The sequence below is a fragment of the Microcebus murinus genome, chromosome 1 (genome assembly GCF_040939455.1).
Source record: "Microcebus murinus isolate Inina chromosome 1, M.murinus_Inina_mat1.0, whole genome shotgun sequence".
In the NCBI taxonomy this organism is placed as follows: Eukaryota; Metazoa; Chordata; class Mammalia; order Primates; family Cheirogaleidae; genus Microcebus; species Microcebus murinus.
In genome coordinates, this window is record NC_134104.1 from 85,955,573 (window position 1) to 85,983,354 (window position 27,782).

Sequence of the window (27,782 nt, forward strand, 5' to 3'; positions counted from 1 at the left end):
TTTGCAGCCACTGGAAAGTGAAAGAACAAGGAGGATATGCAGTTTCCATGTTGAGGATGTGGTACACAGTGTGCAAGCAACTCTCCTGGCTTGGTTCCCAGGTCAATGTGGCTCCAAGGGAGCCTGAGAGAAAGCCTCTCCAGCTGAAAGGTCTTGTGCCCAGTTAAAATCTGGAGGGCTTTTTTTCTAAGAGGAAGAAGTAGAGAATATATATTAGGTAACAATAAACAGATTAAGGCTTTAAAATATACAGTTATTCAGAGGATTACAGGAGGTAATGCTGATATTGGATTGCATACAAGGCACATTGAGTCCATAAATGCTTGGACATTTCTATTAATAAGCACAATTATTTAATGAATTCGTATAAGTAAAAACTCTTATGAGTAGAGGCAATGAAGAAGGCCTCAACTTCTTCATTGAAGTTTTCAAAAAATACAGCCATGCATTTGTTTCTATCTGCTAAAATGGATGCACAAATTAAAGCACTTGGAAAATGTCAGCTTTCACACTTAAAGACCAAGGGAAAACTGCAAAAACAACAACAACAAAAAAAAATAGGACACACTCCATTGAGAATTTTAACTTATTTTTGGTTGCAAAATAGCAAACAAACAAACAAGCGAACAAAAAACCTAGTTTGAGATGGAATTGTATAGTATGACCACAGGTTTTAGAAACAGAAAAATCTTGTTATGGATTGTAATTCTACCATTTTTACTAGCATTGTGGTCTTGGGGAAAATATGTTTTTTTCTTTTAAAAACAGCTTTAATTAAAATAAATCTACACAATAAGCTTTCTTATACCTACCACTAATAACAATGACAACATTTTTATCCTATTAAAATTTGATATTAACAATCCTCTTGGCCTGGGGCGGTGGCTCACACCTGTAATCCTAGCACTGTGGGAGGCTGAGGCGGGTGGATAGCTCAAGGTCAGGAGTTAGAAACCAGCCTGAGCAAGAACCTGTCTCTACTAAAAATATAAAGAAACTAATTGACCAACTAAAATATATATATACAAAAAAATTACTGGGCATGGTGGCGCATGCCTGTAGTCTCAGCTACTTGGGAGGCTGAAGCAGTAGGATCGCTTGAGCCCAGGAGATTGAGGTTGCTGTGAGCTAGGCTGATGCCATGGCACTCACTCTAGCTTGAGCAACAAAGTGAAACTCTGTTTCAAAAATAAAAACAAAACAGAAAAACAATCCTCTTGAGCAAATAAGAAAAAGATTACCAATAAAATTGAAATTCCTTTTGTACCTCTGACCACAAGATAACTTTTATTACAATTTTTATATATCCCACTTATATTTTTCTGTATTTATTGTATACATATACTTGTGTATCTTTCATGTGATTTTTACGTACATACATATGTTTATATACATATACATCCTCTGCAACTACTTTTTCTATCAATATTATGTGTTTTTAGATTTCTCCACGTGTAGCACATAAATTTAACTGATATATTTTGATTTAGAAAAGAACTCTGTTACATTTATGCTTTCCTCTATTGATAGATATTTAGGTCATTTTCAACTTTTATTATTAAAATGCTTTATTAAATATCTTGTGCATGTGCACTTGCTCACAGACACATAAGCAAGAATTTCCATGGGGCATATACCTGGAGGTGGAATTGTCATGCTGCAGCATGCATATGAGTTTTACTCGATACTGACAGATTGCTTTTCAATTTATACTTCTGAGAGCAGTTCTGGTTATTCTATATTCTTACTATATTTGGTATGATCAGACTTCCACCTTTTTCAACATTGAGGAAGTGAAAAAGTACCTAATTAGTGTTCTCTTAATTTGCATTTTTCTGAGTGCTGGTAATATAATCATCTTATATTATTATTTGACATTCTTTTTTTCTTCTCTTCTATAACTTACCTGTTTCCCTCTGTACATTTTTACAATTATTTTTCATATTGATGCACAGGTTTTAGAGCTAATCAATGATCTAAATTTATTGGCTATTACATATGTTACATATATGTTTTCTTAGTCTGTTCCTTGTATTTCAATTTTCTAATGATGTTTTGTCACATGGAGATTTTAATTTTTTGTTTGACTTTGATGAAATAATTTGTTGTTTCTTATGAATGTGTATGTGCATTTAAAAAAAGTTTTCCTACTCCAAGTCTATAAAATATTCTATAGGTACATTTAAATGTTTGAAAGTTTCTTTTTAGTCATTTAATCTTTAATCAGTCTGGAATTTATGTTTGGTATATGAAGTGTGAAAAAGCAGTCTAATTTTATTTCCCAGATGAACAATTATTAGAACTCCATTTATTGACTAGATCATCTTTTCCCAATTCCCTCATTTTTCCCTTGTCTTTTATACTTTCTATTTTTCCACACATATATACAATTTAATGAATAGTGATAGCGTGAACTCTCAGTGACCACCATTCAAGTCAAGCCTATTTCCTTTGTGTTTTACATTTTCTATTCCTTTCTCCTTTCAAGTCCATTCCATCCTTTACCCTCCATTTTCACTCTGTTTCCCCTTATCTGCCTTTTCTCCTCTTTCTTATTTTTTTCTCCTCTTCTGCCTCCCACTCTTCCTCCTCTTTTTCATAATAGTCATAATTATTAAATTAGTACATGTACCATTTTAAAAAAATTCAACCAGCAGTATGTCTAAGTAAAATAATAAGCAAATTATTAATCCTCTTCCAAGTCCCACAAAGTTATCCATGTTGATTCATCTATCATTTGATAGATATTTGTCAGTCATTTATTATACTGAAGGCATTGGGAATTCAAAGGTGAACAAAATAGAGAAGATTTCCAGCCTAATAAAGTTTTTAATATAAGCATATTTAAGGATTAAATATCTGTATTATGATATGTACAGTGTTCAGAAGCAGTAAACTTGGTAGTTACAGGGAATCCTAAAAAATTATAGATAGATAGATATTGCATAAGCATACATCATTATATAAATGTATAATATACAATATCTGTGTATGGTACATAAATATATATAATAAATATATGCATGTAAACAAATATATAATATATTAAAATATATATAATTAAATTATATGGGTTGTAATCTGAATAAATAATCATATATAAAATTCAATAATCTAGGATATAATTAAATAAATATGTCCAAGCAAATAAGACTGACATGTTCTTGCCCATTTCAAATGCCTAATTCCCTAATGGAGAATTTGAAGATCAGTCTGAATTCAAGAAAGCTTATAATAAAGACTGATCCCATTACTCTGTCATTCTGATTTGGATGACAGTCTATTGAATGTTGGGACTCAGAAAACAATACCCCTTAATATGCCAATTTGACATATTGAAATAAGAAGCCGCCTCAGGTTCTCTCTGATGCCATGCCCCACCAAATCTCTCAAACCTCCATCTCTTCCAAAGCACAGGATGAGGCTGTTCTCTCAAGTTCCTTTATTTACCTAGAAATGAGACCTTCAAAGAGAAACACAATTGCCTTTGATCCCTTCCCTGAAATTTTATTAACCAGAGAAGATTAAAACTCATATCAAAGGGAAAGAGACTGAAAATTAAACATCACACCTAGAACTCAAAGAAAATTCATCTCAAAGTATTATCTGCTCTCAGGTCCCACTCAATTCCCAGAAAGAATCATTTACAAGTCATTTTCTGGTCTTCATGTCCATTCGTTTACAGCCTCCTGCCCACTCCTTTCCCCAGTGAAGAGGGTATTTAAGTGTCAACCATGTGACCCTTTCTTTTAGTTTTCATATTTTATATGGACTCTGTGCATGTGTACAGCCAATAAATTTGTTTTGCTTTTCTCTTTGAAATCAGACTTTTGTTACAGGTGTGTGTACCATGACCCTTTAGGATAAGAAGGAAAGGGAATACCCTCTTTCTGTCTCTGTATGAGTTAATTTCAAATTTATAAAAAATGTAATTACTTTTAATGAATATGTAATATATCTGATACAGTTACAAACTGCAGCTAAAATAGTTCTCTGGTGTCCATAATTTATCATCATGGATATTTTTAATAAACTGAGATCTGAATTTAATTCGCTGACAAGGAAGTCTTGACTTGTTGGACTCATCACCCTTTATCGGTGCTTTTGGCAAGCCCTAAAAGCTTATTTTATCTACCAGTAACTATAATACAACAATCATTTTTTGTATCAGAAACATATTTTCCTGCCTTCTCTGAGGCTGTATCTACAGACAATAATTATGTGGATGTTTTTCTGAGAAGCCAAAAAAAAAAAAAAAAAAAGGTTTTCACTAAACTACTAAAGCCTGGCTTAATGAGATTAGGCAGAAAAATGTAGGACATAAGCTACTTAAAAGGCATAAGTAGCAAACTTTATTGAAAAGTCACCTGATTTTTGCTCTTTAGAGATTTTAGTGCTGGCAGATCACTCTTAAGAAATGTTAATATTATTCAACTAACATCAGTCAAATTCTGAACCCTGGAGATGTTGCTCGTACTCTGTAAACCAGTCTGGCTTAGTGAATCTCACTTGAGTTTTTTGTATAAAAGAAAAAACCAAACAAATACTTTTGCTAATTAGTCCTTAAGGCACAACAACTTATGTAATACCAGTTTAAATTCATTTATATATTTTCATAACTATTTATTAATTGTATATTAGACTTAATGTTTAGTTCAAATAAATAAGAAATAATTGATTCAGATGAGTAAGAAATAATCACTGGTCACCCTTTAGCAACTTAAACCAAAAAGGGAAATTCACTTGTAAAAAAGTGTAAGCATATCTCATTTTATTATACTTTTCATTATTGTACTTCACAAATATTGAATTTTTTGAAAAACTGAAGGTTTGGGACAACCCTGCATGGAGCAAGTCTGTTGGGTTCATTTTGCCAACAGCCATGTGCTCACTTCATGTCTCTGTACAGTTTGGTAATTTTTGAACTATTTCAGATTTTCATTATTATTATATCTATTATGGTGATCTATGATGAGAGATCTTTGATGTTACTATTATAATTGTTTGGGGGAGCTACAAACCACCCCAAAAGATAGAAATTTATCAACAAGATAGCAAACTTAATTGATGACTGTTGTGTGTGTTCTGACAGCTCTACCAACCAGCCTTTGCCCCATCTCCTCAGGCCTTTCTATTCCCTGAGACACAAAAATATGGAAATTAGGCCAATTAATAACCCTAAAAAGTCCTCTAAGTGTGCAACTGAAAGAGTCACATAGCTCTCACTATAAATCAAAAAGTGGAAATGATTAAATTTAATGAAGAAGACATGTTGAAAGCTAGACTTTTTGTACCAAACAGCGAGCCAAGTTTTGAATGCAAAGAAAAAGTTATTAAAGGAAATTAAAAGGGCTAGTCCAGAAAATGATTGAATAATAAGAAAGTGAAATAGCCTTATTGCTGTTCTGTAGAAAGTTTTAGTGGTCAGGATAGAAGATCAAACCAGTGATAAGATTTCCTTAAACCAAAACCTAATCAAGAGCAAAGCCCTAACCCTCTTCAATTATATGAAAGCTGAGAGAGATTATGGAGCTTCAGAAGAAAAGTCTGAGGTTAAAAGAGTGCCTCCATAACAAGAAAGTGCAAAGGGAAGTAAGAAGTACTGATGTAGAAGATGCAGCAAGTTATCCAGAGGAGAAGCTAAGATAACTGATGAAGGTGGCAACACTAAAGAATAGACTTTCAATGTAAAAGAAACAGCCTTCTATTAGAAGATGCTATGTAGGCTATGTAGGCAATTCATGGCTAGCGAGAAGTCAATGCCTGGCCTCAGAGCTTCAAAGGACAGGGTAACTATTGTTAGGGGCTAATGTAGCTAGTAATGTTAAGTTGAAGCCAATGCTCATTTACCATCCCCCAAGTCCTAGGACCCTTAAGAATTATGGTAAATATGCTCTGCCTGTGCTATAAATGGGATGACAAAGCCTAAGTGATAGCACATGCATTTACAGAATGGTTTACTGAATATTTTAACCCTATTATGAGACCTGCTACTCATTGACAATATACTTGTTCACCCAAGAGCTCTGATAAAAATTTACAAGGAGATTAATTTTTTATGCCTTCTAATACAATGTCCATTCTCTAATTTATGGATCAAAGAGTAATTTCAACTTTGAAGACTTATTATTTATGAAAATACATTTTATAGGGCTATAGCTGCTGTATAGAGTGATTCCTTGGGAGCATCTGGACAAAGTAAATTGAAAACCCTCTATAAAGGATTCTCCATTCTAGATGTCATTAAGGACATGCACGCTCCATAGGAAGGTGTCATAAAACCAACAGTAACTGGAGTTTGGAAGAAGTCAACTCCAACCCTCATTGATAACTTTGAGAGGTTGAAGACCAGTGGAGGAGATAACTGCAGATGTGGTGGAAATGGCAAGAAAACTAGTGGATCCTGAAGATGTGTCTGAATCACTGGAATCTGATGATATAACTTCAGTGGATGAGGAATTGCTTTTTATGGATAAGCAAAGAAAGTAGTTTATTGAGATGAAATGTACTCCTGCTGATGATGCTATGAACATTTCAGAAATGACAATAAAGGATTTAGATTATTACAGAAACTTAGTTGATATGCAGTGGCATGGTTCCAGAAGATTGACTTCAATTTTTTTTTATTTCAGCATATTATGGGGGTACAAATGTTTAGGTTACATATATTGCCTTTGCCCCACCTGAGTCAGAACTTCAAGCATGTCCATCCCCCAGACAGTGTGCACCACACCCATTAGGTGTGTATATATATATACCAATCTCCTCCTCCCCATCCCATCCGATGAATGTTATTACTATATGTGCACTTAAGTGTTGATCAGTTAAAACCAATTTGATGGTGAGTACAGGTGGTGCTTGTTTTTCCATTCTTGTGACACTTCACTTAATAGAATGTGTTCCAGCTCTATCCAGGATAATACAAGAGGTGCTAGATCACCATTATTTTTTGTGGTTGAGTAGAACTCCGTGGTATACATATACCACATTTTATTAATCCACTCATGAATTGATGGGCACTTAGGTTGTTTGAACATCTTTGCAATTGTGAATTGTGCTGCTATAAACATTCAAGTGCAGATGTCTTTTTTATAGAATGTCTTTTGTTCTTTTGGGTAGATGCCCAGTAATGGGATAGCTGGATCAAATGGGAGTTATACTTGTAGCTCTTTGAGGTATCTCCATATTAGTTTCCACAGAAGTTGTACTAGTTTGCAGACCCACCAGCAGTGTATGAGTGTTCCTATCTCTCCGCATTCATGTCAACATTTATTGTTTTGGGACTTTTTGATAAAGGCCATTCTCACTGGTGATAAGTAATATCACATTGTGGTTTTAATTTGCATTTCTCTGATGATTAGAGATGTTGAGCATTTTTTCATATTGACTCCAATTTTGAAAGAATGTCTACCGTGGACTAACTACATCATACTATAGAGCAATCTTTTGCGAAAGAGTCAATCGATGCAGAAAATTGTATTATTGTCTTATTTCAAGAAATTGCTATGGCCACCCCAACCTTTAGGAACCATCACTCTGATCAGTGAGCAGCCATCAACTTCTAGGAAAGACATCATACCAGCAAAAAGACTATGACTTGCTGAAGGCTGAGATGATTTTTACCAATTTTAACAATAAAGTATTTTTAAATTTAGATATATACCTTATTTTTTTAGATATGCTATTTTACACTTAATAGATTATAGTACAGTATAAACAAAACTTTTATATGCCCTGGGAAACCAAAACTTTGTGTGACTTGCTTTATTGCAATGTTCACTTTATTGCATTAGTCTGGAACCAAGCCTGCAATATTTATAATGTATGCCTGTATTTCAATTACTCATAAGAAGTGTTATGATACTAGCTTATTTGTAAAGAGTAAGATTCAAGTATAAAAATCTACATGAGAAAATTAGAGAATGTGACTACTGAGGTACTGCTATAGACTGAATCATTGTGTCCGCCTAAAATTTATATGTTGAAACCCAACCCCCACTGTGATAGTAATTGGAGGTGGGGCCATTCACAGGTGATTAAGTCATGAAGGTTGAGCCTTCATGAATAAGATTAGTGACCTTATAAAAGAGGCCCCAGAGAATTACCTCATCTTTTCAGTCATGTGAGGACACTGAAAAGTTGGCCATCTGTGAACCAGAACATTGACCCTTCCAAGACACTTGAATCTGCCTTGCTTTTGGACTTTTCAGCATCCAGAGTTGTAATACATAAATTTATGTTGTTTATAAGCCACACAATCTATGATTTTCTTCATAGCAACCTGAAGGGACTAAAATAGCTATTCTGTAAAAGATGATTTAATCTTCATTGAAGGCAAATCTGGAATACAGTAGAAATGAGATTGAGGGCAGCTATTTCCACATAGAACTAGCATTGTGAATAAAGGCACAGAAGTATAAATCAACCTAGAGTATAAAAAAACTGTATTTTTTTATTATTATTTTCCTGTCAAAAAGAATTAGGATGTAAGAGGAAACCTGCTAAGAAATCTATAAATGATGAAATTGGTGATGTGGACAAAACACCTGATCTTGGAGTGTCTTGAGTGCCTAGCAGCATAAATAACTCTATTTTGAAACTGGAAAAGTTTAACCAAGACAATAATATTCTCAGACTCATACTTAAAGCACTCACCATTTATGGAAGAAACTATTGCAAAAATTCGTGTGAAGAATGGTAAGAACCTGAATATGTGTAGTCTAAATGTACATGGAGAGAATATCTCTAATGTAGACAGTAGTAAAGATGTTAAATTAGCAGATGTTGATTAGAAACAGGGGATACAAGAGAAGGCAGAGTCAGGGGAAACCCATTTACTGACAGAGAACATACAGTAACTACAAAAAAAGGATTTGAGAATGTTAATGGATTGTGTGTAGGACAAATTAAATCTGGAGATTGATGGACAAAAATTAAAATAATATTGAACAAAGTTTCCACATGCATTTGAGTGGCATTTCAATCAAACATGGAGTAAAATTAACCATCTGTCATTATTAAAATATGATAGATTTCTATAAATTAGGCTTACTATTGGGAAAAAATAACTTGGATATTACTGGTCTAGAGACTAATGTTTTTCAATGGTGCTGGTTATATCCTAAGAAGGTATTTGCAAAGTGTATATGTTTTTGGTTATCTAAATTGCTCAAGGCATAATATTGGCTGCTATTGGGAGATGGCAGAGATACCAGACAATATTTGTAATACTTACAAAAGGCCTACACCAGACAGAATTATATTCTGCACAAATTTTTAGTGACTCACCAGATTTTCATGTAATGAAAGGCTGTTTAAAACCATTTTAGTCTAGAGATTTACTCTATATTATCAATAAATTTAACTTATTTTTGTACCATTTGAAGAATATGGAATTTTCAAGGAAAGCTGCAAACTTACGAATAGAGAGAGGTATATATTTTCTTTGTTCAGAAATATACAAGAATCCTTCACATTTTCATAAAATCACATTAATGCAAATAGCACTGCCTGTGGTTTTGGAATAGCCTATACAAACTCACTGGGTCAGTTGCATTTGTAGCTATAAGTTTCTCAGTAATTCTACATATAGTTGCACTGTATGCATCATTTGTTATGTCTTCTAGAAATGTTATGTCCTAACATTTACATACTAAAGTATATATTATTTGATTACAAATTATTTCTTTTATTTAATCTTTATATTATAGTTAGGTAATTGCAATCCCATAATTGTGTATGTAGGTAAGTTATTTGCCTACATGAATTCCACTGAGGATAATAAAGATGGCATAAAATAAAGGGTTTACGCTTAATAGATTTGAAAAATCTCAAGATTAACACATTAACTGACATGTGTATTGTATTTAGCTCATGCTAGTTTTAAGCCTAGGGCCTCATGAAGCTCATGTAACTCACACATCTCTTTGCCTCGGGAGCCATGTAATGTGCAGGCAACTCACATTGTCATGCTGTAGCATATATGTTATGTGATTGGTGGCCCACTGGGGAAAGCCCTGCAGTTAGTTCAGGAAAATCTTACTTGTTGATGTTCTTATTGTTACAGTTAATATTGACAACTTAATTGCATATAACTCACACACAGAAAATAATTAAAAAATATTTTTTTTTTAGGGGGGAAATGGGCATTTATTGAAACCTTAAAATCTGTACCCCCATAATATGCCAAAATAAAAAAAAAATTAAAAAAAAAATAATAATAATTTTTTTATTAAATTAGAAAGGATCATTCTGTTTTGAAAGTTTTTATTCTATTTTTTTATTCTATAAAGTTTTTATTCTATTTTATTCTATTTTGAAAGTTTTATTCTATTCTAAAACACCATGGCTCCAAGGGAAAAAAAATGTTTTCTAGTGTGGCAGTCAATGTGTTAAATATCTTAGAGTTACCATTGATTAATTGCAATATGTATGTAGAACTTTATAATTTATTAGCCTCTTTTACCCCCTTTTTAAAATTAAATCTTCACAACACTGTATGGGGCTTTTGGGGAGAAGTTATTTTTAATTCCCAGTTTCAAGATGTGAAAACCAGGGTTGAAAGAGAGCTCATGATTTGTCAGTGATTATGTAAGTTTAGCAAGTGCCAGATCCAAAATTAGAATTCACATTTCTTTGCTTTAACTTTTGAGGACTTAGCTCTACTTCATGTTATTGCCCTGTGATGTAGTGAACACAGACTATTTTATAATGGTTTTCTTTCTTTTTTTACTACTATAATTCTCTTACATATAGAATGTTGTTCATTTGATCATTTTATGATTCCTTCAAACTCAAATGCAGCACAGAACTTTTTATTTCTTATCAAATTCTTATACAAATATATATCTTCACTAATATAGTGACCTTGAATATTGCAACAATATTCTGTACATTTCAGAGCAAAAGTAAAATGAACAAACAAAAAACCACTTACAATTTTAGCTTTAATTGTCTGGGTATTTCAAATCAGGGAATTATTTATCTTTTCATTCTCACAGGTTTTTTTTTTCCTAATCTTGGCTTATTCTAGTAATTGCCACAAGCACTTCATTTCATTTTCTTGCTATCAGCTTAAGCCTGGGTAGCTTTTCTGCCTATTGCTATCAACCAATGTTCTGATTGAACAGGCAATGCATAGTGGCGGCAAAGGACACACTGATTACCTATAATGAATGTACTTTGTGATTGTGGATTTCTAACTGAACCTTGAAAGGTAAGCCTATTCAGGTCTTGCTCCAATACCAGCAGAGCCATGGTGAGACTTTTCCTGCTGTTTACTAAAAGCTTTTAGTCTGCAGAGATTTCACCTCTACAAGATAGATAAATGGTGAAATAGTCAATGGAAAAATTATAAGTTTCTTAGGAATAATAGAAGAAAAACTATTTTAAAACTCAACAGCTCTTTCAGAAGTATAAATTTAGTTGAATGGTTGATACACCTGGGTTTCTGGAAGTCTTTTATTGAAGTAAATGCCAATGGAGTCAAATGTATACTTACGCATTTTAGAAATGCATTTAGGCTAATTATTAATAGTTAGGAAGAATTTGACTAGTCTTATATGTATTAAATAGATATCTCTAACATTTTGTCTCTGAATAGCTGGATAAGAAATATACTTAGTATACTTAACAGATAAGTATTTCAGAAAATTAACATAATAATGTACACCATTCTTACCAAAACTTGTCAATATGCAGATTTCTCTTCAAACTCTCTTCTAGCTTCTTGCCCATACTCCTTCTTCTTAACTCTATATTCTCCTTTTTCCTTTTCTAAATTTACACTCTGCAATTTTCACTAAAATTTTGCAGAATTACTATGTACCGTGTTTTAAGAGGGACAAAAAGAAAATCTTCAAGGGAAACGACTCACACAATGAAAGGACTTGAAACAAAGACATGGAGGAAGAGTCTTGTTAGTCTTTAATTATATTTTGCTCTAGATTATAGATTATATTTTGTTCATCATTAAAATAAATTTCACAGAATCACATTTATATAAACCATCATTATATTTTCATTATTAAAACAGATTCCAGAAAATCACATTTATATTACATAAGATATCAGGAGTCTTTACTTAAAGTGATAAGATTTAGAGCTCTGACAGTATAAAATACACAAGTAAGATGAGGTATGAGATCACGGCTACAGCATGGTTAAATTTGGAGAACATTCCAGAGCAAGGGAGTTGGGCTAGCATAAGTGCAGCTTGGTTTCTCTTCTAAATATAAATCAGCATACAAAACCAGGCTAGAGCAGTACAATATTTTCAAAACAAGAAAATGCCAACCAAAGATATATTCAGAGAAGCTATCTTTGACGTAATTGTAAATGCCACTTAAGTGTTGATGATTTCAATCCTTCATTACCCAAAGTATCTATAGGAATAACACACTGTGGTTTTATCAATTCCCCATCAATTATGGCTGCAAAACCCAGCTCAACATATGAGGGATATGCTGTTAAGTAAAATGAGTATGCTTTGTTTCTCATTTGTTTAAAGAAATGAATCACTTCCATTATCAATTCTTAATTTACTACCACTATAAAAGGTGTAACTTTTATAGACTAAAAATAAATGGATATTTTTGACCATCTGCAGATTATAGTTAAACATAAATAAAACAAATTTTATTTTTAATGTGCTAATAATATTGAACTGTACATTTAAAGAAAATTTAAATGATTTTAACTATTGTAAATAAGTTATAAAATAAATAATGCTTAGATTTTCTTTGATTTTTATACCTGTTTCTTTATAGATAAACTAAGCTATAATTATCACATGTTGCCTTTTCCTTTTATCTCCCTTTGTCATTTTCTTCTTTGTCAGTTCCATCTTTCCTCCCTGCCTCCTTTCCTTCCCAATTCAATCTAAGAGTCATTGAGCATGCCTGATCCATGCAGTAAAAGCTTTAGAGCAGGAGTACGAGAACCCCAGAGGCAGCCTGTATAACTAGTCTACATGGGGATGGCTTCAGAGTGGCAAACAAGGCAGTACAGGAGCAGCCAGCAGTGGTGGCCCACAGAGAATAGCTTCTTAAGCTGTGTGGAAAGGGCAGCCTGACATGATCAGGAGACTGGCTAAATACAAGAGATTGAGCATATAATTAAATATATTGAGGATAATGGAATCCAGGCTTCTTATTGATGGAGAATTGAGGTACAAATATAAAAAAGGGAGAAATCAGGAACGAATTTTGTGGTATTGGACTAGACTTGGAAGTACTAGCATGAAGTCATGTTTCACAATATGCATACAGATAGATACAGAAATAAGTCGGTACAAATTAGCACACTAGCATGAGAACAGTAAGACCTTTATAGCAATGAGCACATCTAGTGCCAAGATGTTAGTTTCTGAATATATTCTCCTCAAAAAGAATCAGGGTTCCTTGGAAAACTGGCTAATTCCAGGGCTGGGGTAGAAAAAGAGTGTAGGATAAGCCTAAACAATTTTGTTATGATTAAGATAAGGAAGTGCTCAATGAATGATAAATGCCACAAAAACACAGAAGACAATCTACCCTGACGGGCTTTTCACTGGCCACATTTGAGACAATTTTAGAATCAGAATGAATAACGATAAGAAAAGACCACAACCTATTGAGAAAAATAAATAATTATAAGTCCATGCTGGTATACATAAATATATAAATAAAAAAGGGGGATAAAGTAAAGTTCTTTTCACTTTTTAGCAAAATACATGTAGAAAGAATGATGTAATCAGGCAAAACCTTTTGGCAATCTTCATAACAATAATTAATTCAGGCAAAAAACACTAACAGGTGCTAAAACAGGATGAGAAATAATATTTATACAATCACAAAGCATCTCTATCCAAATTATTTTTTAATTACAAAGGAAAAAATAATGAAGAAAATGTTCAGGCATCAACAAAATAAAATTATAAATTTAATATTACCAATAGCAGGACAAGTCAATATCCAATGCCACCTGTTAAGATGCAGTAAGAAGCATCATTTTTGTAGTAGTCCATGTATAACCTGTGTCTAATGATTGACATTCTATAATATTACTGCTCTGTAATTTAAAAAATGTGTTAAGAGCATGAAACTCAAGGAAAGACTGAAGATTTTTAGATTAAGACTAGAGAGACAAGACCACTGGGTATAACATATGAGCCTAGATTGTATATTTGTGCTATAATTGAAGGAACATGAGTGCCTACATATGGTTTTTTCTCTAGAGAAAGAGGACAAAAGTGGAAAGGACAAAAAATGGAAAAAATTGTATCATCTGTTGGCCCTAACACGCTTCCCTTTTTAATGTAATGAAAATGACAGATGTGAAGAGCTACTGTTTTCCATAAGTTTTATTGTTATAGAGTTTCAGTGATATTCCTAACCTAATCAAACACAGAAGAAACAAATATACAGACAATTCCTGCCATTGTTTTAATATTTAAATAAATAATGTAATTTTTAAATTTTATGACAATATTGAATCATAGTGCCTTAAAATATGTGGATTTTTGTGGCAAGAGCATAGAATTCTGATTAAAATCTTTTAAAGTTAGAGGATATAAAATAAAATGCTTAGACCTTTATAAAAACCTAAATAAAACTTTACAGGACCAAAAGTGTGACATAATTTTTAGATTATCATTTTGTTCTGATGTTCTTCTTTCAATATTTATAATAAACAAACCAACTAGAAAAAATAATATTTATTATTTATGTTTTATGCTGGCATTTTAAAACATTATCTTATTTAATCATTATAATAATCATATGTGTAGATATGACCATTATTATTATCATTGTGTAGATGGAAACACTGAGACTTAGAGGGCTTAGATAATTTGCACAAAACTATACAGCTTTAAAGAGTTTGAATTTGCACCTATTTTGTTTTTATTATTCCAAAACACTTGATCAAAAAAAATTTTCTGTTTTCAGAAAGGAATCATTAATAACTAGAATATCAAAAATTTACTTTTTTCTGGATTTTTGTTTACTAGCAAAGAATGAAAATGTACATAAGAAGTTTTTGCTGTGCTTATCTAGTAGCTGAAAGTATTATTTTCATCTATTACATAATTTATTATATGTGAATAAATCTTAGATCTTCTGATTTGGAAGTAAAAAAGATATAACTTGGCTAGAATTTCTATGGCAGGTCCAAATAGAATTTCATTATTCCTAGATAATTATTTGAACTCTTTGATGTGTCTCTGAATATGACATAAATGATCTCACTTTGTTTTCTATTTGATGCTTTTGCTTTCAGCAAAGTAATTTCTCAAAAATATCACCTGGCTACAAGAAGTAATATAGTGAGCTCTATAAAAGTTTTAATTCTTTTACTTTTATTTCTATTCTTCCTCTTTGAAGCAGCTTTATTCACCACTCAATTCAAAATGCCTTTATACTATCAATCAATTACAAGATTTTAATTGATTGTATCTTTAATTATTTCAAACACAAAAATTAATGTATTAACAGACAATATTTCTAAATTTCTATTTTTTTATGTTTCTTTCTCATATTGGATTCTTAAATTTGAAAAAGTACTAATCAATAAAAATTACCTGAGTCTTAGTTGCCTTTTAAAATAAGAATAAATAGAAGTTTGTAAGCTATATTTAAGTAAAATTGATCCTAAACATTAAAAAAAAATTAATGAGGTAAAGTTTAACTGATATAATTCTAATCCTGTTTTTTTTCTTAAGTCATGCTCCTCTAATTTTATCTTTTAAAGAACATATTTTCATACCAGCAGCTAGAACTTTTCTTTTAAAATTGTAGGTAAATCACATCACTGGGAAGCACTCTTTAGTGATTTCCCAGCTCACAGAGAACACTGACTCCTTGTTAGCATAGAGGACATGCAAGATCTCATCCCATTTCCTCTCTAAACTCATATCTGATCTCCTCTCCACCTGCTCTTGGTCTTAATCACTTTGCCACACCCAAAAGGTCTCCAGACCTGGCTTGCTGTTGTCTACCCTTTGATGAATGAAGATATGCCTTCCCTATCTCCCATCTTCTCCCCTCCTGTATGCAGCATAGCTAACCCCTTCCTGACTTTCTTGTCCTCAGCAAAAACATTGAAATATCCTAATCCATTTATCTTAGTTAATGTTACTGTGCTTTCCACAAATGCCAGGACTATTCTCTTCCTTGTGAGATCTTCTCTTTGTCTGCTCTCCTTTATTTCAAACTGAGATGAAGCCCAACCTCCATTATTAGATTTTTTAAAAAATATAGCCCCCTTATTTAAGGAATCTTGAAGAATTATAGATAATTAAATATTTATGAAATCTTGAGAAAAGAGACTGGGTACTGGGTGATTGTCTAAAGACTCTATTATATTATTAACATCCTGGAGTATTGAGGGTTCATCCTTATTATGTTGTATTAGCATGTTTTCGATTAATTGAAAAGCCAAAATAATATAAACTTCAAACTTTTATCTTTATTGTTCTTGGTTGATATAATTCCCATTCAATATAAATTGTATTAAAAAATCCTGTACAATATTAAATTTATATCCCTTTTCTTTGCCTTCAATAATTCTACAAATTAGAGGTTAGTGCCATCTAGAGAACATAATAATTGAATAGATAAAGACAGAAATGTATATTTTGATGTTATTTTGTTTTGAAAAACTTGAAAATTCAGTTTGATCTTTCCAAACATTTTTAATACTTAAAAAATTGGATTAGTCATATTTATATCCAAATAGAGGTATGAAATAATTATAAAACTATAAGTTTATATTTATAAATAATTATAAAATTGTAAATGGAGCAGTTTAGTCTATGGAAAGTACTTGATTCTTAAAATAAAACTGAACAGGAGAATCTACTATCTCAAGTACTCAAGAGAATTTTAAAAACATATATATTTTTACTAAGACTAGCAAAAGCTAACTGTATTTTAGAGCTATTAGGCCTCTAGTGAAAATATTGACAACTACATCTTGCAGTTTTTCATCTTAAAATTATGAAAATATATTTCAGATAGGGCAACAGGAGAGACTGCTAAAAATGAGATTTTAACTGATTTCCATTCTCATGTTAGTTAAAGTGATGTGAGTGATGTGGATGCCAGTTGTCCTCAGGATCAACTGAGGCCACAGAGTGTTAGCATAGGTAAGCCAGCCACTCATGTGATTAGATGCTCTGTCTGGGCAGGCCACAGGAAAATCTAGTGTTATTTTGAAAAAGACATTTTATAAAAAAAGAAATTTGCACTTGAATGTTTATAGCAGCACAATTCACAATCGCAAAGATGTGGAAACAACCCAAGTGCCCATCAATACATGAGTGGATCAATGAAATAAAAGTTTAAAAGACACTGAACCAATATCATGGAGACATCCACTTAACAATTTCTTATTAAAGAATATGCTGAGGTGAGAAATAAATCACTGTTATAAAAATCTGGTTATTGAAACCCAACTTATTTGAAGTTTCAGATCAGAAAATTTCAGTAAGCTAATAAATGAAGCCTACTTTTCTAATGCAGCAAAAACTTCATTCTTCAGTCTGATGATAAAAAACTAAGAAAGATTAATTATGTGTTTTTAAAAGCAAGGATAACAACTACTTTAGGAAAAAATCTAACTTTATTGCTGCTATATCTGTATGATTATTTACAACCTATACAATTGTGTTAAAGCCTAAATAGTCATATCACCAAAATGAAGTTTGTCATCATAATTTTTATAGATCTATTTGTAACCACTGTTACATATTTTCTGTACCAATCAATTAGGACTCATATTCTACTGTAAACAAAACATAAATGGATTAAGCAAGAATGAACTAATTTTTCTCCTATATAAACTAAGTAACCATAAGAAAGAAACGTGTATGCATCTTTGATGCAGCACTCTGAAACTCATTGCTGGGTTACCAATGCTATAATTCAAACCTTAATTTTATGCCCCAGTTCTGATTCACTCATGCATATATTCTATTACTAATTACAAAGGGCTTGCTATCAGCCAGACCCTGGGCTTGGAACTTAAAATAGAATGTTGGAAAAATAAACACAGTTTCTATACATATGTGTAGCTTTATATTCTAGAAGTGGCAACAGATGAGTTAAAAATAATTGGGTAAATAAATATATAAGTATAAATATTGGTGCTATGAAGAAAAATTTTAGGATAGTCTGAGAGTGTGTTTAATAGATTATAAAAGCAATCATAAATAGTTTCTTTTTCTGTACTCATGCTTTGTAATATGACATTGCAGATCCTCCCATCAAGAGATGAAGTCTAATTTTCACCTAGTTGGATCATTTGCCTTACTTTGGTCAAATAGGACTTTAGTAAAAATGATGCAAGCAAATAGTTAAAGAAGTATTTTCACATTGAGGTTTGCTCTTCCACCATCTTTGAATTTGAAATGACCATGATGCCATCAGGCCATCTGCTAGAAATCGAAAGACCATAGAAGAGAATTAAAATGTCCCATTTTCCAACAGCCACCCCCTAAATATGTGAATGAGGCCATTCAGCATTGGCCAGGTCCAAGCCAACCACCAACTAATTTCAGAAACCAAGCACAGAGATGTGAGTGAGCCCTGTTGATACCAGCAGAAGGACCATGCAGCTGAACCCAGCCCAAAATACTGACTCATAGAATTGTGAGTGAAATAAATAGTTCTTATATAAGCCACTAAATTTGGTATATTTTGTTATGTATCAAAACTAACTAATAACAGAGCATGATAGGGAAACCTAATATCTTATGGAGTCCTGAAACCCTCCTCTGAAGAAAGTATCAAATGAATGAGAAAGTCAACCAAAAAATGGCAGAAGGATTATATTCAGACAGAGGAAAAGCATGTTTGAAAGCTTTGGTTGAGGAAAAGCTTGATAGATTTGAGGAAATAGAAGAGTGCAAATTTTCTTTGTTAGAGTTCTTCCTTGTTCCAGAATCCCAATGTCTTTCTTCCCTGCTCTGTTTTGTTTACAACCTCAGACCTGAGTTTTGATAATTCGGTTCCTACCCAACTTTTTGTGTTTAGGAAACAAAAACTCCAGATCCTCTACCACTGGGCTACTCTGATTCTTACCTTCTTCAATTGACCACAATATTGAGCTTGCTGGTTAGGGCCTTGCTGTCTGCTAGCAAACTTTCCTGATACCCATTTCTTGTCCTGGACTTTGAGTATTGACATTTCTGGATTCCCTGATCTACTGTTTCGTATTCCACCCACTGCAGAAGTTTGGATGGAAAGGATAATTGTGAGAGATCATCATGGAGATAAATAAGTAGATGGATAGACAATAGATAGATACATAGATAGATAAACAGATACTTTATGAGCAGTGAAATGAAAAAGTAACAGAGCAACATCTATAATGCAGTCCAATTTTTGTATAAACAAAATAATAGTATTTCCAACACATATACACAAGCATGTATACATACACCAAGCTTAACAGTGGTTTCTTCTACATCCACAGTCCCAGGATGATTCTTCTCTTTGTTTTATATCTTCCTGTATTGTTTGATTATTTGACTTAACATTTTTAAATAAGACTTACTCAGGAAACATATATCAATTGTATATTGGCTACTGAGATATATATCAAAAATTTATATTTGCCTTGGTCAGTTAATAAAGATCCATGTCTGGCAATTATATGTATGGGTAAGGGTGGCAGAATAAACAGAACTTGGGGATGCCAATGAATGTGATTAAACCTCAGTGTGATTAAACCTCTCTACAAATTAGTTAAAAACTAAGTATAATGTTTACACAATTTGCAACATACCACCAATGAAACCACAATAATCTCACTGGGTTGTACTGTTTTATTACATAAATCTCTGTCTACAAATTAATTCTTTTTGTTCTTTTCTCTTCAAATAAATAAAGAACAATTCAAATGTATTTCTTTGTTAAATGTTGCCATTATTGAATTTTTGTCTCTGGAAAGAGGGAGCTGGTAAGGTAGATGCACAACTGCATATTTTGCTCTTCCTAAGGTAGTTGAAGTCAAAAAAAGTTTAAAAAGCAAGAACCATAGTTTTTCAGCATCCTTATTCCTTACATGTAAACATGCAAGAAATAGGATTAGTAAACACCAATATATCTGATCACCTTACAATTACCTTTGAGGTTTAAGGCACATATTACTATCCTCCTCGCTTTTATGGTTGTGGAAGCTGAGACTTGGCATTCAAGGACTCAGCTAGGGTCACAAACTGGGTCAACTGACTGAAGAGTTTTTGTAAAAATCAATAAAATAATTCTCTGTATAAAATTATTCCCCCAAGGACAATATTTCAACTGATACCTATATTTCTTTTCATGAATAGTTTCTTTAGAGGAAAGTTTAGTTTATGGGACAGTTTTATTACGAAGTATTTGGTCCAACTAAATTTGATTTTCTAGATGACTAAGTAGCCATTTATTGTAGGCAAAGATTTTAGATAATATGAAAAGGTCAGGTAACTGCTGAAATATGTAAATTTCATGTCATCATTCATTTTAAATCAACTATTTCTTCATTATGTAGAAAATTTGGATTTGATTTCTTTCTCATAACACTCATGTAATATTAGAGTGCTTCATTTTTTATTGATGAAATACAGAGAAATTTGCGCTTTCTTTACAGAAGCATAGCCATCTTTAAGCATTTATATAGCACTTTGTAATTCTAAACTACTTTACAATTTTTATATTACTCATATCTTTCAATAACCTTGTGAAGATGTCAACAGTATTAACTCAACATGTAAATAGGAAAAAAAAGACACATCAAGTTAAATAACTTTGTCAGATACATAAGATTTTATATTCTCCACAGCTTCACTGAATTATTAGATTAAAATTATGCTTCTAACTTCCTTTTATATCCTCTATTTATTATTTTATGTCAATTTAATAACAATTAGAGTTCTAGAAAAAATTAAGGAACATAAGTTTCTTTTCAGATCATAGCATAAATTACATTTATATCAGATCTTTTATTGTTTTAAAAAATCTGGATGTGTAATATAATAAAAATATATTTCATTGATATTTGAGGATTATTTTTAATAGATTCTATTTTATTTAATTTAAAAATGATGTTCATTTGTGTTATTTATTGCATAAATATCTCATTTCCATGAATTACTTAAAAGTTAAAATAAATTAATAAAGTGTTAAAATTCCCACTAAATCAGGTTCATCTAGCTCTGATGATTAGTTAGGAAATATGTTGTTTGTTGCTTATTGGACTCATTTATCATTCCTTTCTCCCCAACAATTCCTCTTAGTAGGGATCACTATCAGGATAGCAAAATATGTTGAGGAAAATAGTTGGATATATTCCAAATCCTAATAAAATCTTTGTTACATAGTTGCTTTAAGAAATAATGCATAACAATAACTTATTTATGTCCACCATCATGTGCAACAAATCAGAAGGAAACATAAGACAAATGAGGCATGTATTTTTCTTTTTAGGTATCTTGGTCAAATAACTAACTCCTTGATAAACTTTCATGAATCTAAACAAAAAGCAGATGTGTTTGGCAAGTGACTTCCAAAATATATATTTGCATGGTTTGATGTTCAAGGCAAAGATGGTATTGAAGAGAACAGGTATTCAAGAGAACAGCAGAAGGGAATAAGAACATGCACAAGAGAAAGATGGAAGGAAAGAAGAGAAGAAAATGCCTGAAAATAGAGGATCTTTCTGCCCCCTTTCAATAACCAAGTTTATATCCCTATGTCTCTCCTTAGAAGCTGAATATCTATGGTTTATTTGACTCTCCCTACAAATGCATTTACTTATCTTCTCTCTTTATTGAACACAAGTGTCAAATGCCTATAAGTCTCTATCTCCTCGGTTAAATATAAGTCTCTTTCTCTTTAGGACCTGAATCTAAGACATTGAATGTCTTCTCTAGAGAGAACACAAATTGCTGACTGTCCTATTTTAAATTCATGGCCATGTATTTTAAATAGGCACTCATAATCTCTAAGCATTCTGATTGCATTTTCCTACTATGTTAATTTTCCCATTATCTAAAAGAGGTTTCAATTTTCCCCTTCCTCTGCTTAACTCATCCTCTGCATCCCTTTCTCACATCCAATGACTGGGAAAATGTTGAAATAAGATAGGACTTCCCTAATTGCCTCATTCATTCTACAAAGAACCAGCCTGTACATAACCATGCACATTCCTTTTGTCTGTCTTTTTTTTTTTTTTTTTTTTTTTTTTGCTATACATAAGTTGATTTTGTTTCTATTTGGGACCAAATCTTCCCTTTCTCTTGATTACCTTGTCTGATCTTCTCAAGATCCCTCCTTCTATAATCATTCCCTGTCTATCAATTATTTCTCCTTTTGGGCTAGGTCATTCCTCTTAGCATATATTCTCTGCTATATCCAATCTAAAACAACAGCAACAATGAAACAAGCAAAAACAGCAAGAAGGAATCCTGAATAGATCCCAAACTTTACTCTAGTAATTTCTCATACCTCTTACATCTTTGCTCTCATTTACAGTCATATTTCTTGATTGAGAGTTATAGGGTCTTTTTTTTTCACACTCAGGTCAATTTCTCTCATCGATTCACTTCAGCTTGGTTTCTGTTCCAACTAATGTACTAATATTTTTCCAATGACAGTCAGTCACATGTGATTATTGACAAATCTGGTGGTCACTAGGCCACATAGTTCCATTTGGCCCTCTAGTTCTTTCCCAGTCCTCTTCCATCAGCTCTGTGCCTTGGGCAGCTGACCTGTGTGGATGATAGTCAGATTCTTTGTTTCTAGTCTCTAGTTGTCTTCTGCCAATAGGAACAATTAGCAGAAGACCAGAGGCCAAGACGAGAGTTAGATGAGACTATCTAATTCTTTATCTTTCTTTTTGCAGGGACCTGAAAGTTGATTGTATTTCTTGAACAATGCTGCTTTTTTAAATAGTCTTCTCTGAAAAAAGCTCCTTCTGCCCTCTATTAACTACTTTATCCTCTGGTTCTTTGGATATAAGGATGGTAAAAACCTTGCTGTTACTATTTCTTGTGGTTTCCTGTACCCGCTGCTATGATTTGAATGTTTGTCTTCTCCCAAACTCATGTTGAAATGTAATTGCTATTGTAACAGAATTAAGAGGTGGGACCTTTAAGAGGTGATTAAGCTATGAGGGCTCTGCCCTTATGAATTGATTAATACCTTTATTCTAAGAGTGAGTTCTTTATTTTGAGAGTGGGTTACTTATAATAAATGAGTTTGACCCCCTTTTGCCTCTCTCTTGTGTTCTCTTCACCCTCCCACCTAGGGCTGATGCAGTAGGAAGGGCTTCACTGTGTGCTGGTGCCTTGGACTTCCCAGCCTCCACGACCATGAACCAATCAATTTCTGTTTATTATAAATTACTCAGTCTGTGCTAGTCTGTTTATAGCAGCACAAAATGAACTAAGATTCTGGAAAATACCTTTGTAGAAAGTCCTTTTATTAAAACTTCTTGAATTATCATAATTTGTACATGCCACATGCATCTTGCTGAGACCCTAACTGATATAGTCACTTTCCTATTCCTTTCTCCCTTGTCATCTTTATAGCCTTTGATGTTTTTCTTTTTTGAGCCCTTTTCTTCCCTTAGTTATTGTGACTCTATACTTTGTTTCTTTTCTTCCTAATCCACTGATTTCTTCTAAGTCTCCTGTACTAGGTCCTTTTCTTCTATTCAGGTTCATAATATTAATGTACACTATGGCTTATTCTTGGACCAGTTCTATTACCTATGTAATAGGGAATGTAGAACACATATTTGCCTATGTGATATTATTCAATCTTGTGACATTTTAATAACATCTGTATGTTAATAACACTTTCGCCCTGGCCATCTTCTGAAGGGCAGATCTTGAATATCAAACCATCTGGAGTGTATTTCCACAGTACTTCCAATAAGCATCTCAAAATGAACAATAAAACCTTGCCTCAAATTTTCACTTCCCAGTTGTCTCTATCTCAGAAAACCATATATCCGACTGCTGAAGCCAAATATCTGAAAATTAATCTCTATTTTTTAATTTCACTAATATGCCCTATCAGTTTTAACAGAAAATCTTGTGGGCTTCACATATAGAGCATATTCTGCAGCTATACATTTCTTTCCATATATACTCCTAATGACTCAAGTCAAAGTCATGATCATCATCCTTCCAGACTACTCCTGTCCTTTTAAAATTGATTTCACAAAGAGCATCCTTAATAATCCTGTTAAAATGTTAACCAAGTCATTTCTCTGTTCAAAGGTCTTCTCATCACACAATAAAATGTCAACTCCTTATTTGGGTTTTTAAAGCTCTACATGACAAAGAATTCTCTTGGTCTCCTATCACATCATTTTCCACTCTTCCCCTCTCCAATATGCTCCAGTCACCCTGCCTTCTGTCTATTCTTTAAGCTCATTTGCACCTCACAGCCTTCGCAGAAAGTGCTCCCTTTGCTTGAAATGCTTTTCTTGTAATTTTTACTTGGCTCTCTTCTCTCGGGTCTCAATTTATATATCAGGTTTTCAAGCTGCCTTCCATAATCATGAAATCAAAAGTAACTGCCAGCTACACTACACTCCAACACATCAAACTATTTTAATTTTAATTATAGCATCATTCCTTTAAATTATTTCCATATTTATTACATTGTTTTATAGAAAATTTCTTGTCTTTCTCTTCCTCAAATATGGAACTCCCTAAAAGAAAAGATCTTCTCTGACATTTTCTTCATTACAGTGCCCAAGTGCCTTAATTTTATCTGGAACAGTCTAGGTCCTTAAAATTTCTTGTTGAATTCATAGACAGATTGATCAAGCCTTAAAACATTTGGGTTAAATTATAAGAAAATATATATATATATTATAATCCCCCAAATATCCTAATATATCATAAAATGACTCTAATTAAAGATTGACCAGAACTGAGCAACGTCAGCTCCACCCTTGGTGACAAACATCTAGTCCAGTAGGAAATTGCACTATCGACACTGTCCTTTTCCAATTCACTTTTGTTTAAAAAACAATTGACCTGGTAAATAGGAAGTATACCAAAGCAAAACTACATTTATTCATTCATTCTTTATGCAAACCATCATTTGCTTTTATATTATAGGAAGTTCTATAGGTTTTGGGTACACAAAAAAAGAAAGATACGTTCTTACCCTCAAAGAATCCTTGTTCTTACATTAATTACATTCTGTATGGCTCTCCATGACTTATATATCTATCACATCATAAGCAAATATGATAAATAAAGTGAGCTCACTATAAGACATTCAAATCCACAGACTTCATATACACCCACAAGTCATGAATACGATGAGTATATTTAAGATTTGGTTTGCATTGCTGGTGCAAAAGCAATGATTTTTAATAACATTTTCCTACTTAATTTTTCCCATAGCATTACTGTACTAACAATTAAGCTGTTTGAAGTGTCAAAGTTGCTCTATTTGGAATGCAAACTCAGAAGTGAGTGGTGGTAGATAGAGGCCTATTTGATCCAGATCATACGTTCAAATAAACTCTCATATTCTGAATTTTAATATCTCTAAATGAGCTTATATAAGCCATTATTATATTTTTATGTATATTAAAGATGTTAATTTATCAAATATAAACATTTAAAACATTAAAATTTTATAATGGGCTTCCAGAATTTCTGGCATTTTTAATGAAGTTGGTATGAGAAATTGAATTATAGTACTGATTCTTTACTCCCCTGTAGTCTTATACTTCTGTGTTCTTGGCATAGCCTCTTGGTGAGGAGGGTGTGTTTCCTCACATCCAGCCATTGGGCTTGTTCATACGACTTTCTCTGACCAATGGAATATTATTTTTTGTGAGCAGAGGTTTGAAATGTGCTTGTGCAATTGAGCTTGCCTGCTTGTTCTTCTACCATTGCCAACATAGGAGCATATCCAGGGTAGGCACTGACCCTCCAGCCTGAGACCCAGAATGTGACACTTGAAGCAGAACCATCCCAACACACTCACACACCTACATCTTAAAGCAGAGTTGACTGAATAACCCGAAGACATGAAGCAGAGTGACGCTGGCTGATCCACAGACATGTGAGTGAGAAATAAGTGCTTCTTGTTGTATGCTCCCGAGGTTTTTTTCTGACTGATACTTACATAACTCATTAATACATCAGGATTCTCAAATATGGAATAGGCTTCTTAATTCCTCTAATTCTCTGAGATGCTCTGTGTTCAGCAATATGCCTGACAACAAGAGCACTTCTGAACACTGGATCAGGATGGTCCCAGTTGTCCAATTCCTGAAAGGCCCAGAGTCTTAGGCTTTTAGGACTGAAATCTGGATGCAATTTTTGAGTCTTTTCATTTACACCCCATATGCACAGTCATGTATTTCTACTGATTCTTCTTTTCCAGTACTTCCTAAAATCACTATATAGAATTTCAAAGATTGGTTAAGAGTTCCCACTTAGGAGTTTCTTATACTCTGTGACTTTGTTTTATACTTTTTGACTTTCGAAACATATGCACTGGTTTTGTTCTTGCAAAGCAATCTGATTGCATGCACTGCCCACTAAATTGTAGTTTTGCTTTAAAATTTTCTCTTTCTATCTCCCAACCATTTTAAACATCTCTTTCCTTTTAAATATTAGATTAAAGCTCAGCTCTATCAAAACAAAGCCATATTATTCTAATTATTTCTGCATGTCAGGCAACAAATAAACATTTAGTCTGTGCATGCTATGTCAGGGTTTTATGCTAGTTGCTTCGGGAGCACCAAGATATATGAGACATAAGCCTTGTCTTTTAGGCATTTACACTTAACATTACAAAGACAAATTATAGTTAATGACCATAGAACAAGGTAGTGTAAGATAGGTGACTCATGAATGAGATGGCTAAGCGGTCTTATCATTGTGCTATGGCTGGTCACTATGGATTACCTTCCAGCCCCTTTCGAAGATTATCTTTGCAATAATGTTGATATTGAATGTGCACTGGAGGACAGGAAATCATTTCAATTTAGAATGCCACCACAGGACAAAGGGATTGACAAAGCTTTGTGTGCCGCAGCTTTTTCCTGGATAACAGCACTGAGGACACAACGATGTCTGGGCTCTCCCACTACTGCTTTGGGCTTCCACCTGCCTGGCTGCACTCTGCTTGCTCTCCACGGGTCAGAACACCACTCTGGCCCAGAACAGGAAGACTGGAGAGCCCACCACCAAGATAACCCCAACGCTAGTGACGTCCTTCCAGCCAATCACCACTCCAGCACCAAAAACCTGTGAAGGCCACAACATCTATGTTTCCTGTTTTAACGCTAGTACTGTTAATACTACCTGCTTTGGTATAAGGTGCAAAGATGAGAGCTACTATTCTCATAAATGAACAGTACAAATCAACAGTACAAATCCTGTTCGCCATAGGACAAATTGTGATTGTCCTGTGGTGAACAGAGCAGACCACTGTTCTGTGCCCACCACCACTCTGGCACCCACCAATTCTACAGCTAAAGCCACAACTCTGCCTTCCTATTGGGCAACTTCCGCCACAGTTACTACATCAGGCACGATAAATACCACTTTGACTCCAACCTTACAACCTGTGCAGAAGTTGACCTTTGATACTGCTAATTTCATTGGAGGAATTGTCCTTGCCATGGGTGTGTGGGCTGTAATTTTCTTTCCTTATAAATTCTGCAAATCTAAAGAACAAAATTACCATACTTTGTAAACAGATCCACTAAATTAACAGGAACTGGAGATTCATTCCTGTTACTCACTGAAACCAAAATATTTTACTGGATGT

General features: G+C 33.2%; 1 pseudogene; it reads left to right on the top strand.

The window, feature by feature from the left end:
- Nucleotides 1–56: 56 nt before the first annotated feature.
- LOC142869929 (sialomucin core protein 24 pseudogene) lies at nucleotides 57–27,707 on the top strand (annotated as a pseudogene).
- Nucleotides 27,708–27,782: the final 75 nt, after the last annotated feature.